Raw genomic sequence first — 15325 nt, forward strand, 5'->3', positions numbered from 1 at the left:
ACACACACACACACACACACACACACACACACACACACACACACACACAATCACAAAAACCCATTGATATTACTCTGTTGTATAGTAAGTGTTGCCACACTTTGCTTTGAGTTATAGTGTGCATATTCAGTCATTAAATTGTATAATTCCAGACTTAGTGATGTTACATTCTCCTATTCTTCCTAGCTAGAGTGGCCAGCCTGTGTGATGATCTCTTCAACAAACTGGAGCTGTTTCCATGGTTACAAAACCCTGTGGGGCACATGGCATCTTGACACACATTTCCAGCATCCCTAGATGTAACTAGCTCAAAGTGTTCAGTGTTCACTACCTTGGTTTCTTTGTGGCACAGGAAGGGCAGCTCCACTGCCTTCTTTGAGACTGACTGTGCCTCCCATTTATGACTGATAGATACCATCAGTGTTGTGCAGATCATGGATATCAATTGATGAGGTTTCTCAGTGCCTCAAAATAGCCCTAAACCCTACGCCCAAGGAGGGTTCTGCCACCTCTGCCTGTGGCCACCTCATGAATATTTTTTTAAACTGTTTTTACTGATTGCCATTCTTTACATAGGTGACATTATTTTTCAACATTGCCAATAACAAAATGTACCAGGGAGAAATAAATTGGAGAACAGCTACTCTGACGGAGAAGGAGAACTGTAGAAACTCATGCTAAATGTTTCCACCCAGGAACAATGTGCCAAACCCTCTTTCTGCTGACTGCAATGAAACAAAGCAGGTTTTGAGATACCTTGCCTCCTCTATACAGGTGTGCACTAAAATGGACAAAAGGCCGACAGTTTCACTAGCATCCTTCTACTGTGTGCAGTAGTCTATCCCCCTGCAACTGAGAAATAGAAATAGCTCCAATTTTTATTTAGTAACTTTTCAATTAGAGGAGGTGGTAATACGCATTAGGAAAAGAAAGAGGAGGAAGAGGAGCAAGAGTAAGAGGAGGAGGGGGAGGAGGAAGAGGAGGAGGAGGAGGAGGAGGAGGAGGAAGAGGAGGAAGAAGAAGCAGCTGAGGTGCCTCAGACCTGATGATCTGCTTATGGTTACGAAACTGCTTAGTTGCTGAACTGAGACCATTTTTTCCTTGCCCAGATAAAATTTGCAGATATGTGGGTATTGGGGGGGGGTCTAGACAACGTGAAGCAGGTGTGTGTGTGTGTGTGTGTGTGTGGAGAGAACATGAAGCAGGTGTGTATGTGGAACCATTGCCCCCATTTTTAAAGTCCCACTCATCTACTGTTGCAGCCCTGAAGTCCTTCTGTGAAACTCTAATGGGCCTAATGAATGATAGAATCTGGAAAAGCAGCTGGGTCTGGGGGTACAAGCCTAGAATCCCAGCACTTAGGAGCCTGAGGTGGACGTCCTAGCTTGAGCTAGATGAGACCTGTCTCAAAAAGAAATGTTTTAAAAATACAATACAAAGGAGAACCAGTTTTAAATGCTTAGAAACAGTAGAGTACTTGGGTCTATCAGAAGAGGCTCTGTGGGAAAGGTGAGATAGGATGCCACTCAGATCTCCATTTGCATATTTTCAAATACATTTTACCCCTGTCTATGATTTTGAAGGGATCCTATGATGTACTGCTGGAAGTGGTAGGGTCAGAGACACAGCTCAGCTGTCACCCACAAGCCTGACGGGTTCCTTGAACCAATGACCCCGACCCAGGTAAAACCAGATCCTTAGCTTCCATGCAGAAGGAAATTTCAGGACAAGCCAGTAGGAAGCAGTTCTGAAGGTTATTAAAAGACACTTTGAAATAGAACTTTGAAGCACAGGGCTTCAGGAAATGAAGACTCCTGGGGAGAAAATAAGATACAGACGTAGAGCATAAGTGTGGGCTTCTCAGACAGTGGCACCTCCATGTCTTTACAAGAGACCATTTTAGAGAGTTTGAAGTTATCTTCAAAAGGTTGCTAAGGAAACTAAAATAGGTCACACGTCACTCCCTGAAGGCCACCAGACATGAATGCAATCGGTAAGGTAAAACTCTAGATCACAGGGAAGCAGGAAAGTTGGGTGGCTTTACTGTCAACAGTCATCGTGTTGCTTGTGGGTTGGGAGAGGCTAGTTTTATGTCAACATGACATAGGATAGTGTTATTTTGGAAGAGGGAGCCTCAGTGGAGAAAATGTCCCCACTAAATTGGCTTGGGGGCAAATTGTTGGTACATTTCCATCATTGATGGTTGATATAGATGGGCCTATCCCACCGTGGGTAGTGCCACCTCTGGGCAGATGGCCCTGGATGACATAAGAAAGCAAGCTAAACAAGCCATGGGGAGCAAACCAGTAAGCAGCACTCTTCCGTGGCCTTTGCTTTAGCACCTGTATCAATGTTCCTGCCTCCAGGTTCCTGCTCTGACTTTCCTTAGTGATGGAGTGTGACCCCAGGTTGTACGATGAATTAAACTTTTTCCTTCAAAAGTTGATTTTGGTCATGATGCTTTATTGCAGCAATAGAAAAACTACCTGAGACAAGGCCCTACCCACAGCCATTTAAATCCAGGCCTTGTGATGGCTAATTTTATGTCAATTTGACACAAGCTAGAGTCATCTGACAGAAGGGGCCTCAATTGAGAAAATGCCTCCATAAGACTGGGCTGGAACCAACACTGTAGGGCATTTTTCTTGATTAGTGATTAATGTGTGAGGGTGTAGGCCACTGTGGGCAGTGCCATCCCCAGGGCTGGTGGTCCTGAGTTGTACAAGAGAGCAGGCCAAGCAAGCCAGTAAGCAGCACTACTCCATGGTTTCTGCATCAGCTCCTGCCTCCAGGTTCCTGCCCTTCCTCAATGGACTGTGTAAGTCAAATTAATTCTTTGCTCTCCAAGTTGCTTTTGTCAAGGTATTTCATCATAGGTCATAGCATAGAGATAGGATAGAAATTGGTGCCAGGATAATGGATATTACTGTGACAGACCTGACCGTGTTGGTTTTGGGAAGATTTGTGGAAGAACTTTGGAACTTTGGGCTTGAGTTGCCATTGAGTGTTTAAAGCTTGGTGAGTTTTTCTGTGGGAACTTGAAAGACATGAATGTTGAGAGCAGTGCAATAGATACCTTGCTTGTGAAGTTCAAGACAGAAGTTTCAGAGTCATGTAAAGACTCTTCTTGGGGCTGTTGGCTATTTTGAGTTGAGAATCAGTGGCACTGGTTAGCTGGGGCTAAAGAATCTGCTGTGATTAACGAGAGGCCAGAGACACCGAAGGAAAGCCTTTATTTTACTGGGACTATTGATGCTGGTCAGCTGGAGATAAGAAATTAACAATAATTAAGAGGAAACCATCATCACTGAGGTGTAGTCTGGGAAGAATTTCCTCAGAGTTGGCTTACAGCTGTGTTCCATAGGTGGTCAAAGTTGTAGCTTGCACTGGCATATGAACTTGGGAATATAAGAGTCACCCAGTTATCTGTTTCGAGTCATGAAAAGCAGATGAGGCTTGGCATTGTGAGAGACCAGGGTAAGCCGTTGGAGAAGGTGCAGCCTCAGTAGAAGTTGAAGGCCCAGGATTCAAGGGGCTGTAGAAAGAAGTTGAAGCTTGATGCCATCAAGACCCCCAGCATTTTAGAGATGCCAGTACCATGGGATGACTACCCAGAACCATAGCAGTGGTGGAGTGGAGCCTGCCACAGCCTGAAAGACAAGCTCTGTGTGGGGCAGAGAGTGGAGCCAGAGAAGTGATTCATGCCCTTTGAGGAGCCCAGAAGATCATGAATGAATCCCAGATATTGGACATTGAGTTAATTTATACTGTGTGTATTGCTTTAATTTTGACTGTGCCCTGGTTCTTCCTTCTTGAAGTAAGAACGTATTTTTGATTTTACAGGAGTACACAGTTAAGAGGCTTTAAACGTTTAAAAAGGAGATTTGGGAGTTTTACAGAGATTTTGGATTTTAAAAGAAACTGGATTTTTAAAAGAGACAACTTTTAAAGTGTTTGATTTTGTCCAGTTGGGACTTTTTATGTCTGTAAAATGTTCTATATCATGGTGTCTTTATTGACATGTGATGGTGGAGATGAACGAGAGGACAGGTTGTGTCTTAACAATGATGTGTTTGTGAGTTAGGTTGACTGGACAAGAGGGTAGTTGTGCTGGCTAGTTTTATGTCATATATTCTGAGACAGGGTTTCCCTGTGTAGCCCTGCTTGTCCTAGAATTCACTCTGTAGACTAGGCTAACCTGCAGCTTAGAGGTCCACTTGCCTCTGCCGCCCAAGTGCTGGGATTGAAGGCAGACACCATCACTGCCTGACCAGCATTTTCTTAAAATGAATGATTAATGGGGGAAAGCCCAGTTCATTGTGGGTGGGGCCACCCTGGACTGGTGGTCCTGGATTCTATAAAAACGTAGGCTGAGTAAGCCAGTAAGCAGCACCCCTCCATGGCCTCTGCATCAGCTCCTGCCTTCAGACTCCTGCTCAGTTTGAGTCCTTCCTGGCTTCCCTCAAAGGGCTGTGAGTATGGATCTGTAAACCAGCTTAGCCCGTTTCCTCTTCCAAGTTGCTTTTGGAGGTGTTCATCACAGCATTGATAACTCTATCTCAGTCAGGCCTGGTTCATTTCTATTTTAGCCACTGACACACAAAATGACTTTTACTGCCTCTGTGTCTACGATCTTCACAGCAAATGTACTTAATCATGCTGGAATTCCTGCTTCTCAGCTGATGGCTCAGACAGACTGGTGAAGGCCCCTTTTTCCTCACTTCCTCATAATTTTCTCTCCTTTCTATCTTGTTTTAATAGAATTGTAAAAGCTTTTTTCTTCCTATTATGTCATAGGTGACTTTTTGTTTTTTTAGATAGGTAGCCTCAAACTTGCTATATAGGGTTACCTTGAACTCTTCACTCTCCTATCTCCTCCCAAGTACTGGGACAACAGGTGTGAACCACCACACTCAGCATAAGTATCTTTTTATGCTGTCCATACTGACATACATTTTTTTTAAAGGGCCAGTGTTCTCTTTCCTAAATGTGAGGGACAAGAGGTGGGAAGATGAGTATATTCTTTAAGCATCTCACATTAGTGATGGAAGCCAAACCATCCACAGCAATTGTTTTTTTTTTTTTTTTTTTTTTAGAAAGCAGCATCTTGGTGCCAAAACAGCAAATGATGTTAAGACATCAATGCCCCGGCATTAAAAGCTTGCTGCAGCTTTTCTTTCCTCCTTGTCACGATCTCAATGATTCTGCCGTTTCTAAAGAAGGAGGAATATAAAAGGCAGCGGTGAACCAGTAGGGCGTGCAGCCCGAGGTTCTTGGCAGGACTCACGTAGCATTCTCGCTTTTATTTTTCTAGTTTCCATCCACTGTTACTGTATTCAAGTAATTACTCAATCGACCGGCATCCCAGAGAGCGCTGCAGTGGAGCCTGAGATTAGTGAGCGGCGCCCCCTTGTGACAATTTAAAATACTACTGCCGAGCTGGGACAGATGGCAAACTTGAAGCTTGCCAGTAGCACAGAAGTCCAGACAAGACAAGGGACAACTGCATGGGACATGAATGGAGCTATTGAAGAACTTTTAAATCAGCATGAGAATATTTGAATATTTATAAACAGGAGAATGAACGAGGCCCACACGGTAGAGGAATAGAATCACCTTCCAAAAGCTCTCCTTTGGCTTCTTGAGTCAGCCGCAACAAGTGTGGCTAACACCCCCACTCCCACACTCCCCACCTCCACCGTCACCCGCAAACCCCGAAAACCTACATCTCTTCCATGCCTTTCACATGTTAAAAAAATTACAACATCCATGAGGAGAGGTGTACAATCTTCAACTGTGGTTCGAGGGCGAGCAGCCACCTAGCATAGCAGCTTGTTAGACAAACAGAATCTCAGGCTTCACACAGATCTCCCGAGTTTAGAACCCAGATTTGATCAGCTCAGGTGCTCACATGTGTGGTGCAGCACAGCAGAAGTGCTTGCTGCATGGATTCTAGACTTAGCGTTGGGTCGGGCTCTATCCCTACTTACCAGCTGTGGGAAATTGGGTAACATGTGTGCCTCGGTTTTCTTAACTGTGAGCGATGAGTATTAGCGTCCGGATTTATTGGCAGACAACCACCCTATCATTGTCTTCAAGGTTTAATGGAGAATTATTACATCCTAGACAATTCGTGAAGCATTTTTACTTTCTTAATTTGGTATTTTAATTAGTGCTTAATTTAACCAATGTCCCTCCCAGTAGTTTCATCTTTCAGTTAGCATGCAAAATAATAAGATGATAATATTTCATAGTACATATCATTGTGCTAAGGTTACATTTGCCTCCACTGTCCTTTCTAGCCCCTTTTCTCTGTCTTCACTGGTCCCCTCCCTCCCCCACCACTTTAATTTCATATACAAACATATATGTGTGCACATATGGTGAAATTTAGATTCTGTATACGAGAGAAAACTTACAATATTTTTCCCGTCTTCCTTCTCCAAATTCCCTTTCCTGTTCCTTCTATGCCCTCAGGTCCCCCCCCCCCACACCCTTGTTCCTTTCTGCTTTCATGCCTTGTGTTTACAAACTGAAATCTAGAGAGGTGCATATGTTTAAATCTAGATTCCTCATGTGAGAGGGCGTACTTGTCTTTCCTGCTATTCTTCTGGGCTGACTTCACCTGATCTGGATGACGTTTGGTTCCAGCCGCTTGCCTAAAGGAGACGTTGTTTTATTCTTCTCTGGCTGAAGAAGAGCCCATGGTGTGTGATACCACATTGCCTTATCCATTCATCTGTGGGGCATCTGGGCTGGTGCTGTGTTTGGGCTCTCGTAAAAAAAATGAAGGCTTTTGGTTTTCTTGTTTCCTGAGGCAGGGTCTCATACAACCTTCAACTTGTTACGTAGCCAAGGATGCCTTTCAGCTCTGGATCCCCTGCCTCTACCTCTACGACTGGCTTAGGTTACATTTCCTATTATTTGATCGGAAGCCAAAGCTGGAGGTGTTGGGTTATTTGAAAGTAACCCAAAGGGCTGGAGAGATGCTCAGTGGTTAAGAGTGTGTGTCGCTCTAGAACAACACCAGGATTCACTCAGTACCCAAGGGAGGTGACTCAACCACGACAACCGGAGCTCCAGTTGCAGGGGATGGAGCACCCTCTTCTGGCTTCTGAGGGCACTGCACAAGTGAATGCTCAGACATATATGAATACACACAGTTTGTAAAACTTAAGGAAAACAAAACAACAACAAAACCAAGCTGGATGTTTCTCAAGCACTCAGGAGGCAGAGGCAGGGGTTTCTCTGAGTCCAAGGCCAGCCTATTCTACAGAGTGATTCCAGGATAGTCAAGGCGAAACAGAGAAACCCCATCTTGAAAATCCAAAACAAACACACAAACAAATGAACCAACAAACAGTAACGAGTCACCCATTACAGGTTAACAAAAGTAATCATTGTTTTGAGTAAACAATAGACTTTCATATAGAGGACAAACATTGAGGAGACAAATTGTTTTGCATTCTTACAAGTGTTAAAAAAAAATACCTGTCTATGTCTACTGCATTTCCTGTTGTAAGACCACAGATCATGCACCCTGTAAAAATTTTACTGCTTATACAGAAGGGAAATGAAAAAAAAAAAGCAGAGATGATTTTGCTACTACTAGGAAATAGCATTTGTAAGTTTTATCTTACAACTTCCTTGGAAGGGCCCGAGGGGTCTGCCTTTAAACTCTAAGGACATTCAAAAGACTAAGACACTTTCACTGTAGACACATGCATAAATGCAAACCATTTCTATTTTTGCATGAATTGCTTAGTGGGCGAGAACTCTGCTGGGATTCTGAGTTGTGTTTGAAATGACTGAGGCAGAATTTGTGTAGGAATGACAATCCTCAGTTCTCTGACCTGTACTAGCCTGATGCCCGGGAGGCTCTGCTTGGCTGCACTTCTATTGCTTTCCAGTTGAGCTACAGAAAATGTGTGTGGTGCTTTTCGTCCTGGGCTGCTCCTGCAACTAGATGGGGACGTGGAGGTTAAATGGGGGATCTGAAAACAGAGCAGGGATGTAGCTGTCAAAATACGCTACGGAAACTGCTGTGGTTATAAAATCTCTGCAGGCAGATTGGGAATGCCCATGAGGTGGTGACTGCTTAATCTGTGAACCGGGACGGTTTCCTTTGCAGAAACTCAGTGATGGAAACTCTCCTGAGTGCTGCTGGTTGCTGGCTAGCTGTTTCCTTTTCCTTGTTTCCTATTCTTCTCCTCCCTCCTCCCTCCTCCCTCCTCCATTCTCTCTCCTCCTTTCTCTTCTCTCCTCTTCTTCTCTCCCCTCTCCTTCCCCTCCCCTTGCCTCCCTCCTCTCTCTACCCCTCTTTCCCTTTCCCTTCTCTACCCTCCTCTCTTTCCCTCCTCTTCTCCCTACCTCTCTCCTCTCCTCCCTTCTGCTCCCCTCCCCTCCTCCCTTCTGCTCCCCTTCCCTCCTCTCCTCTCTCTACTCCTCTTTTCTCCTCCCCTCCTCTCTCTACTCCTCTTTTCCCCTCCCCTTCTCTGCCCTCTTCTCTCCCCTCCTCTCCTCTTCTTTACCTCTGCTATGGCTACCATGAGAACCATGTTGGGATAAGGAGTCTAATATTGCAATCTCAGATAAATACAGGATAATTCTTGCACACTTCTGGACTGTCTTAATATATTTTAATCAGCTAGACATGATAGTGCGTGCCTTTAATCCCAGAACTTAGGAGGCAGAGGCAGTTGGGTCTCTGAGTTCAAGGCCAATCTGGTATGCCTATGTAGAGAGTCCCAGGCCAGCCAGGGCTACATAGTAAGACCTTGTCTCAAAAAATGTTTTAATTATATTTAGAAACATGGTGATGTAATTATTTAATATTTTAAATGTTTTGGGGAAAGCAAAATTTGCAAGCAATTCTGATTCATAGGTAAGACTATGTATAGCATAGTATGAGAGAAGTTACCATTTAGCACTCCCTTTCATTTTCAAAGTGGTGATTTGTCAAATTCCCATTTGTATCTCTTGGACCTGAGTCACCTGCTTCTGGGAAAAGGTCAGGAACAGAGATCCCCCCCCCACCTCCCCTCTTCCCCAGCAGCAAAGATCTGTTTGCTGCTGCTTAACAGGCCAGAGCCATTTGGTACTTTTCTGCAGTTGCAGGGATTTGGCCAGCAGAGGGGAGGAGAGTAAATCCTGCTCATAGCTGAGGGTTAGGCAGATGCTGTGCAAATATTCTACTGGTAGGAGGTGATGCCAGCCCCCTTGGCTTGAGTTGATGGTTGTCTGTGGGAAGGATGCCCAGAGTTGCTGGTACTTCTGAAGCATTAAGAGAGAGAAAACATCAAAATATCTCTGATTATCTAATTTAAAAGCATTGCTTGATTTTTAAAAAAGCATCATTCTAAGGCTAAGAGTAAAAACAAAATCATGCTAGTGCATTGAGTTTGTCCTGTGATTCTAGACCCTCCTGGAGATGTTGTATATGGCCTGAATTTGCCCTTCCATAGAAAATAAATTTCTATTCATTTATTAGTATATCCAAATTTTATAAAATAATGGCCTCTCCGTGTGTATATAATGCGCCAAAGTCCTGTTTACTGTCATGTGGTCCTTTCTAACTACTTGTCTCTTTATAGTGGGATATTTTTGTGAAGAGGATGAGGATACAGAAGACAAAGGCAGTAGTGTTTCAGCATTTTGGGGAGAAGGTAACCTCATCCACTGGGATTAAAATTTCACGATGATGATGGATTTATCTTGGAATCTAGCCTGCCTGTTGGATAAGGACCTTTTATCAAGAACATGTTATTTTGTGGGAAGTTATTATAAGTGTCACTGTGCCTGCTGATGGGGAGGTACCCACAGCATCCAGCCTTTGTCAGATGCTTTAACTTAAATGCTCTGCCTTGTTTCCCAGCGTGCGCACTCTCACTGTGCTTTCTTGACTTTTGATGTGAGGGACTTCAGGGGACCTCTGTGTCTTCCATGAGCTTGCTCTCACACATGGCTGTGTCACCCTGAAAGGCCTATCTGTATTTCCATGATATCTTTCCAGGCCATCTTTCAACACTCAGGTTTGACGGAGTCTTTCTTGCCTTCATGTTTCTTTACTCTCCAACTCCTCCATGACTTCATATATTATCATGAAGACGGAACTCTCACTCAGCCCTCAATGGAGAATATTCACCAAACCCTCCCCTCAGGGATATGTGGAAGATGAGGTAGACAAGTTGTAAGAGGTGGCAGATGACTCCAAGGAAACCGTGCCCTCCAGACACTTATGAACTTACAGAGACTGTGACAGTACACATAAGACTTGCCTTGCACAGGTTTCAAGTCTGATGGGGGTCTCAGTATTGAAAGGGGAGGTGGACACAGGCTCCCACCACTAACCTAGAAACTATGTCTAATTGGTGCCAACTGGGAAAGGAAAACTTACTTTTCTCCAATGGCGTCTCACTGAGTATATTAACCATACTCTAGGGTATGTTAACCAGGCCCAGCATGTTAACATAAAAGTCGTGGTATTTTTGTAAACTTTTTGTCTCAGGTTGCTTTGTTTGCTTGTAGTCTTAGTTAGGGTTTCATTGCTATGAAGAGACACCATGACCATGAGAACTCTTACAAAACATTCTAATTGTGGCTGGCTTACAGATTGAAAGGTTTAGTCCATTATTGTCATGACAGTGTCTAGGCAGACATGGTGCTGGAAAAGGAGCTGAGAGTTCTACATCTTGATCCACAGGCAGCAGAAGGAGAGTGTGTGCCACACCGAGTGCAGTGTGAGCATAGGAGACCTCATAGCCTGTTCCCTACAGTGACTCACTTCCTCCAACAAGGCCACACCTGCTAATAGTGACACTCTCTATGGGCCAAGTACTCAACCAAGTGAGTGAGTGAGTCTACAGGAACCTGTATTATATACCTATTGAATATACCTATTCAAATCACTGCACTTGTATATTTTGGTTTCTATTTTTGTGGGTTTGTGGGGGTGTGTGTATGTGAGTTTCCCGTTTTGTTTCTTTTTAAAAGAAAGGGAGTGGAGCTGGGTGGGCAGAGAGGATCTGGGAGGAGTAGGAGATGTTTTTCAACTAAAATTTAGATGGAACTCTCTACAGACTGGCCTGAAACTATGTCTCCTGATTTTTTGTGACCACTTCTCTTCTCTGTAGACTCTTTTGCCTTTACCCCTTTTCCTGCCCTAAGAGCTTTGGGACAAATCTATTCTAGGCAAACCCCAGTAGGGCTTTGGGTGAAGCTTCTGCTGCCATAGCCATAGATATTGCTGGTATACAATAGAACACCACATGGTGCTGATGCAGGAGTTGTTGACTTGGGTTGTTTTGCTTGGAGACAATCAAGGAAAAGAAGGGAGACCCTTGATAAACCAGGCACTGTAGGAGCTGAGCTAACTCGGCAGTTTTCTTGCTAAACATAAAGCTGATTTTTTTCTTTTTTCATTCTGTGTTTTTGATTTTTAATAACATGGTCTTATGTAGTCCAGGCTAGCCTAGGACTCTTGATTTTTCTTCCTCTACCTCTCAAGTGCAAGGATAATAGATGCATGTCACTATACCCAGCATAGAGTTGAAATACAAAGATATATTTTATTTTTTTAAGTGTGTGTGTGTGTGTGTGTGTGTATGTGTGTAAGAATAGTTAGAGCAGCTTACTGGCTGTAGTCTACCTACTCCAAAAATGGCTGTCTACTAACAGAATGTTTAAGAATCTAGTAGTTTGGTCCACTAGGCTAGATGTTTCAGGACGTCTTTAGTATATGGTGGAGTATGCTCTAATGCCAATGAATCCAGAGTGAGGGCAAGCAGGCAAAGAACAACAGCTTTTTCTTTTCTTTTTTTCTTTCTCCCATGTCCTTTATCTAGGCACCCAGGAGAATGTATAGCCCTGATTTAGGGTACATCCTCAGACCTCAAATGATTGGGCTTTAATCCCAGGAAGAATGAAAAGTATTGGGGATTCAGGCCATGTGTCTGGGGCCCAGCCTCAAACAAGAGGGTACAACTGTTCTGTGATAAAAAGCAGGTATAGAAAAGGAGACTGAACATCAGAAGGGATTTATATTAGGAAGTGGCAAAATATGGGAGTTGCTCTATGGCTTGTGCTTCTTCATGGAATGTGGGGTGGGGCCATCAAACGAAAGGGGAGCACACAGTGGATGCCTTGAATCAATGGGACAAGTTAGGGCCTGGTTGTTCTGAAATAGTAGAGTGCCATTTAAGACTGGGGAGACTAATTGTCTAGGGTTTTGATGGCTGTGACCTTGGCAACTCTTATAAAGGCAAATATTTGATTGGGGGCTGGCTTTAAGTTCAGAGATTTAGTCCATTGTGGTCCTTGTAGGAAGCATGGCAGCTGCAGGCAAACATGATGCTCTAGTAGGAGCTGAGAGTTCTACATCTGCATCTGAAGACAGCAGGAAGGCAGAGAGACACTGGGCCTGGCTTGAGCATCTGAAATCTCAAAGCCCATCCCTACTTCCTCCAACCAGGCCACATCAACTCCAACAGGGCTACACCTCCTAACAGTGCCATTCCCTGTGAGCCTACAGGAGTCATCTTCACTTACCACACTGACTTCCACCAGCAGCCAGCTCATGCATATGACTTGTCTGGAGGCCAGTTCTCCAGCTGAGGCAGAGAGAAGGGCATGGTTGGACCCTCTAAAGGGGCTAACAAATCAGGGTACTTTGTCACTAGGAAAGGCTTTTTCCTCCCATTTCTGTCTCATTGATACAGATGGGCTTCTTGCTGATGAAAAGGCATGAATGTGGCTGGAGTTTGTAGTTGAGCTCTTAGTGGCTTACCTCCCCTCACACCCTGACCTACCCGTGTCTCTATTGTTTGTTAGATATCGTGAGACCATCAGAATGTGAAGCTAAGCGTTCTTAGCAGTCCCATGGATGTCCCAGGGTGGAATGGCATCTCTTGTCTTATTGCACAGGAGAAATCCTGCTGGGAATCCTTCTCCTCACTGTCCATCTATATGATTATGAATGAGAAAAGCACTTTGACCGGGAAGGTTATCAAACCCAGCTCCAGAGTTCTGGGCTTCTGACTAGAAGACTACAAAGCTGTACAAACCCCTCAGCCGGATTCATTTCCATTTTGAACAGTGTTTTTTAACCTTCCAAATGCTGTGACCCTTTAATACAGTTCCTCATGTTTTAACCCCCGACTATAATATTTTTGTTGCTAATCCATAGCTGTAATTTTGATGCCATTATAATGTAGATTGTAATATAAATATCTGTTTTCTGATGGTCTTAGGCAACCCCTGTGAAAGAGTCGTTTGACTGCTAAAGGGTTCATAACTTACAGGTTGAGAACCCTGGTCTAGAAGAAGCCATGTTGTCTGCTAGATGGCTCCAGGTGGTCAATCCACAGGCGAAGTGTCCCTGAAGGGAGTAACCTGCTCACATTCTGACGAAGATTCTGTGGAGACATGTTAGCTAAGATTGCCTGGCTCTCACACGGCTGTTGCTGAGTTTGAGGAAATGCTGCTCTGCAGGGCTGGAGGTCATTAAGTCCCATCTGCTGCTATTAAAAACTTCATCCCCTTTCATTTAACAGAAGTTTTTTTTTCCCTCCAAAAATCAGTTTTTACTTAGATAATCATCTTCTCTGAACAAATTCTCCTAAAAGTTAACTATGAAGGACAAAGCTGCTTTCCCTCAGTATTTTCTGCAGTCACATCTCTCTCTCTCTTGTTCCCAGGGGTTACAACTGATAATAGATTGGTGTGTATCCTTGCAGACTGAGAGATTTGCCTACTCTGCTACTTTTGTTTACATTTGGCTGCAGGAGTAGGGAAATCTTCAAATAACAATCATTCAAGTAAGTTAGAAGTTTCTGCCAGGGGGCTGGAGAGATGGCCCAAGGTTAAGAGCACTGACTGCTCTTACAGAGGTCCTGAGTTCAATTCCCAGCAACCACATGGTGGCTCACAACCTTCTGTAGTGGAATCTGATGCCCTCTTTTGGTGTGTCTGAAGACAGCAGCAGTGTACTCATATAAATAAAATAAAATAAAATAATAAATAAATAAATAAATAAATAAATAGTTCTGCCAGATGTAAGGAAAATCTGGAAGCGGGAGGTCCAGGCTAGATGGTAGCTCCATATTGTTATAAGGAATGAAGGTCCCAGTTTGTCATCCTGTAGCTGTTGTCTCCATCCAATAGGTCACCTGGTCTAATGTGATGATAAAAGATCTAGCCATTCTTGCTCACCAGACCGGATACAGCAGAAAACACCAACCAACCAAACAAACACCAAAAAAAAAAAAAAAAAAATCAAACAAACACAAACCAAGGCTCTCACTTATCTACACCTCTGATTACATCTCTTTGAGCAGAATTTAGTCATAAAGCCACGTAGGTGCAAGAGATGCTGGGCACTAGATAATACCTCCAAATAATGTTTCTATTACTAAATAGAGACGGGAAAAGACAGTGAATCCATCATGAAAATGTGCATAGAAAGATACAGTATTACTTTTGTTATATGAAATACATTTTGCAACTCCCCCCTCTCCAGTTTAGTGTGTTTTTGCATCTCATCATATCTACACGTGGTTCCTATTTCACTGATACCCAGCACGCATGTTATAGAGGTATATTTTGTTCAGTTGTGTCTCTATAAGAGATCATTTGGAGTCTTTTAAATATTTAGATACCATCCTTCCTATATCCAGACATGAAAAACTGACACATAAAGGTGGTGTCTTAGTTAGGGTTTTACGGCTGTGAACAGACACCATAACCAAGGCAAGTCTTAAAAAGGACGACATTTAATTGGGGCTGGCTCACAGGTTCAGTCATTCAGTCTGTTATCATCAAGGCAGGAAGATGGCAGCATCCAGGCAGGCATGGTACAGGAGGAGCTGAGAGTTCTACCTCTTCATCTTCGGGCTGCTAGAAGAAGACTGGCTTCCAGGCAGTTAGGATGAGAGTCTTTTAGCCCACCTCCACAGTGACACACCTACTCCAACAGGGTCACACCTAACCATGGCACTCCCTGGGCCAAGCATAGACAAACCATCCCAGGTGGTTACGTAAATATTCTAAATTGCCTAGAAATATCATAGATTGTCAAGGTTCATCGCAAATACTGGATCCTTCCATATGCAAAGCAGTCTCTATTGTTGCAAGTAAGGATGGAGACAAAGGGACAAAGGAACCTATGGAGAAGGGCTAAGTTGTTAACTTTGGCCTGCTTCTTACCTTCAAGGCACAGGTCTTCACTGGAAGAGTGTGCAGGGCTTACCTAGTCAATAATGACGGTGCCTGTCACAATCAACATTGCATTTGGAAATTCTAGGGTGGGAGGGTCCCCTGTCTGGGCAGA

Source organism: Grammomys surdaster, unplaced genomic scaffold (assembly GCF_004785775.1).
Source record: "Grammomys surdaster isolate TR1022 unplaced genomic scaffold, NIH_TR_1.0 278, whole genome shotgun sequence".
Classification (NCBI taxonomy): domain Eukaryota; kingdom Metazoa; phylum Chordata; class Mammalia; order Rodentia; family Muridae; genus Grammomys; species Grammomys surdaster.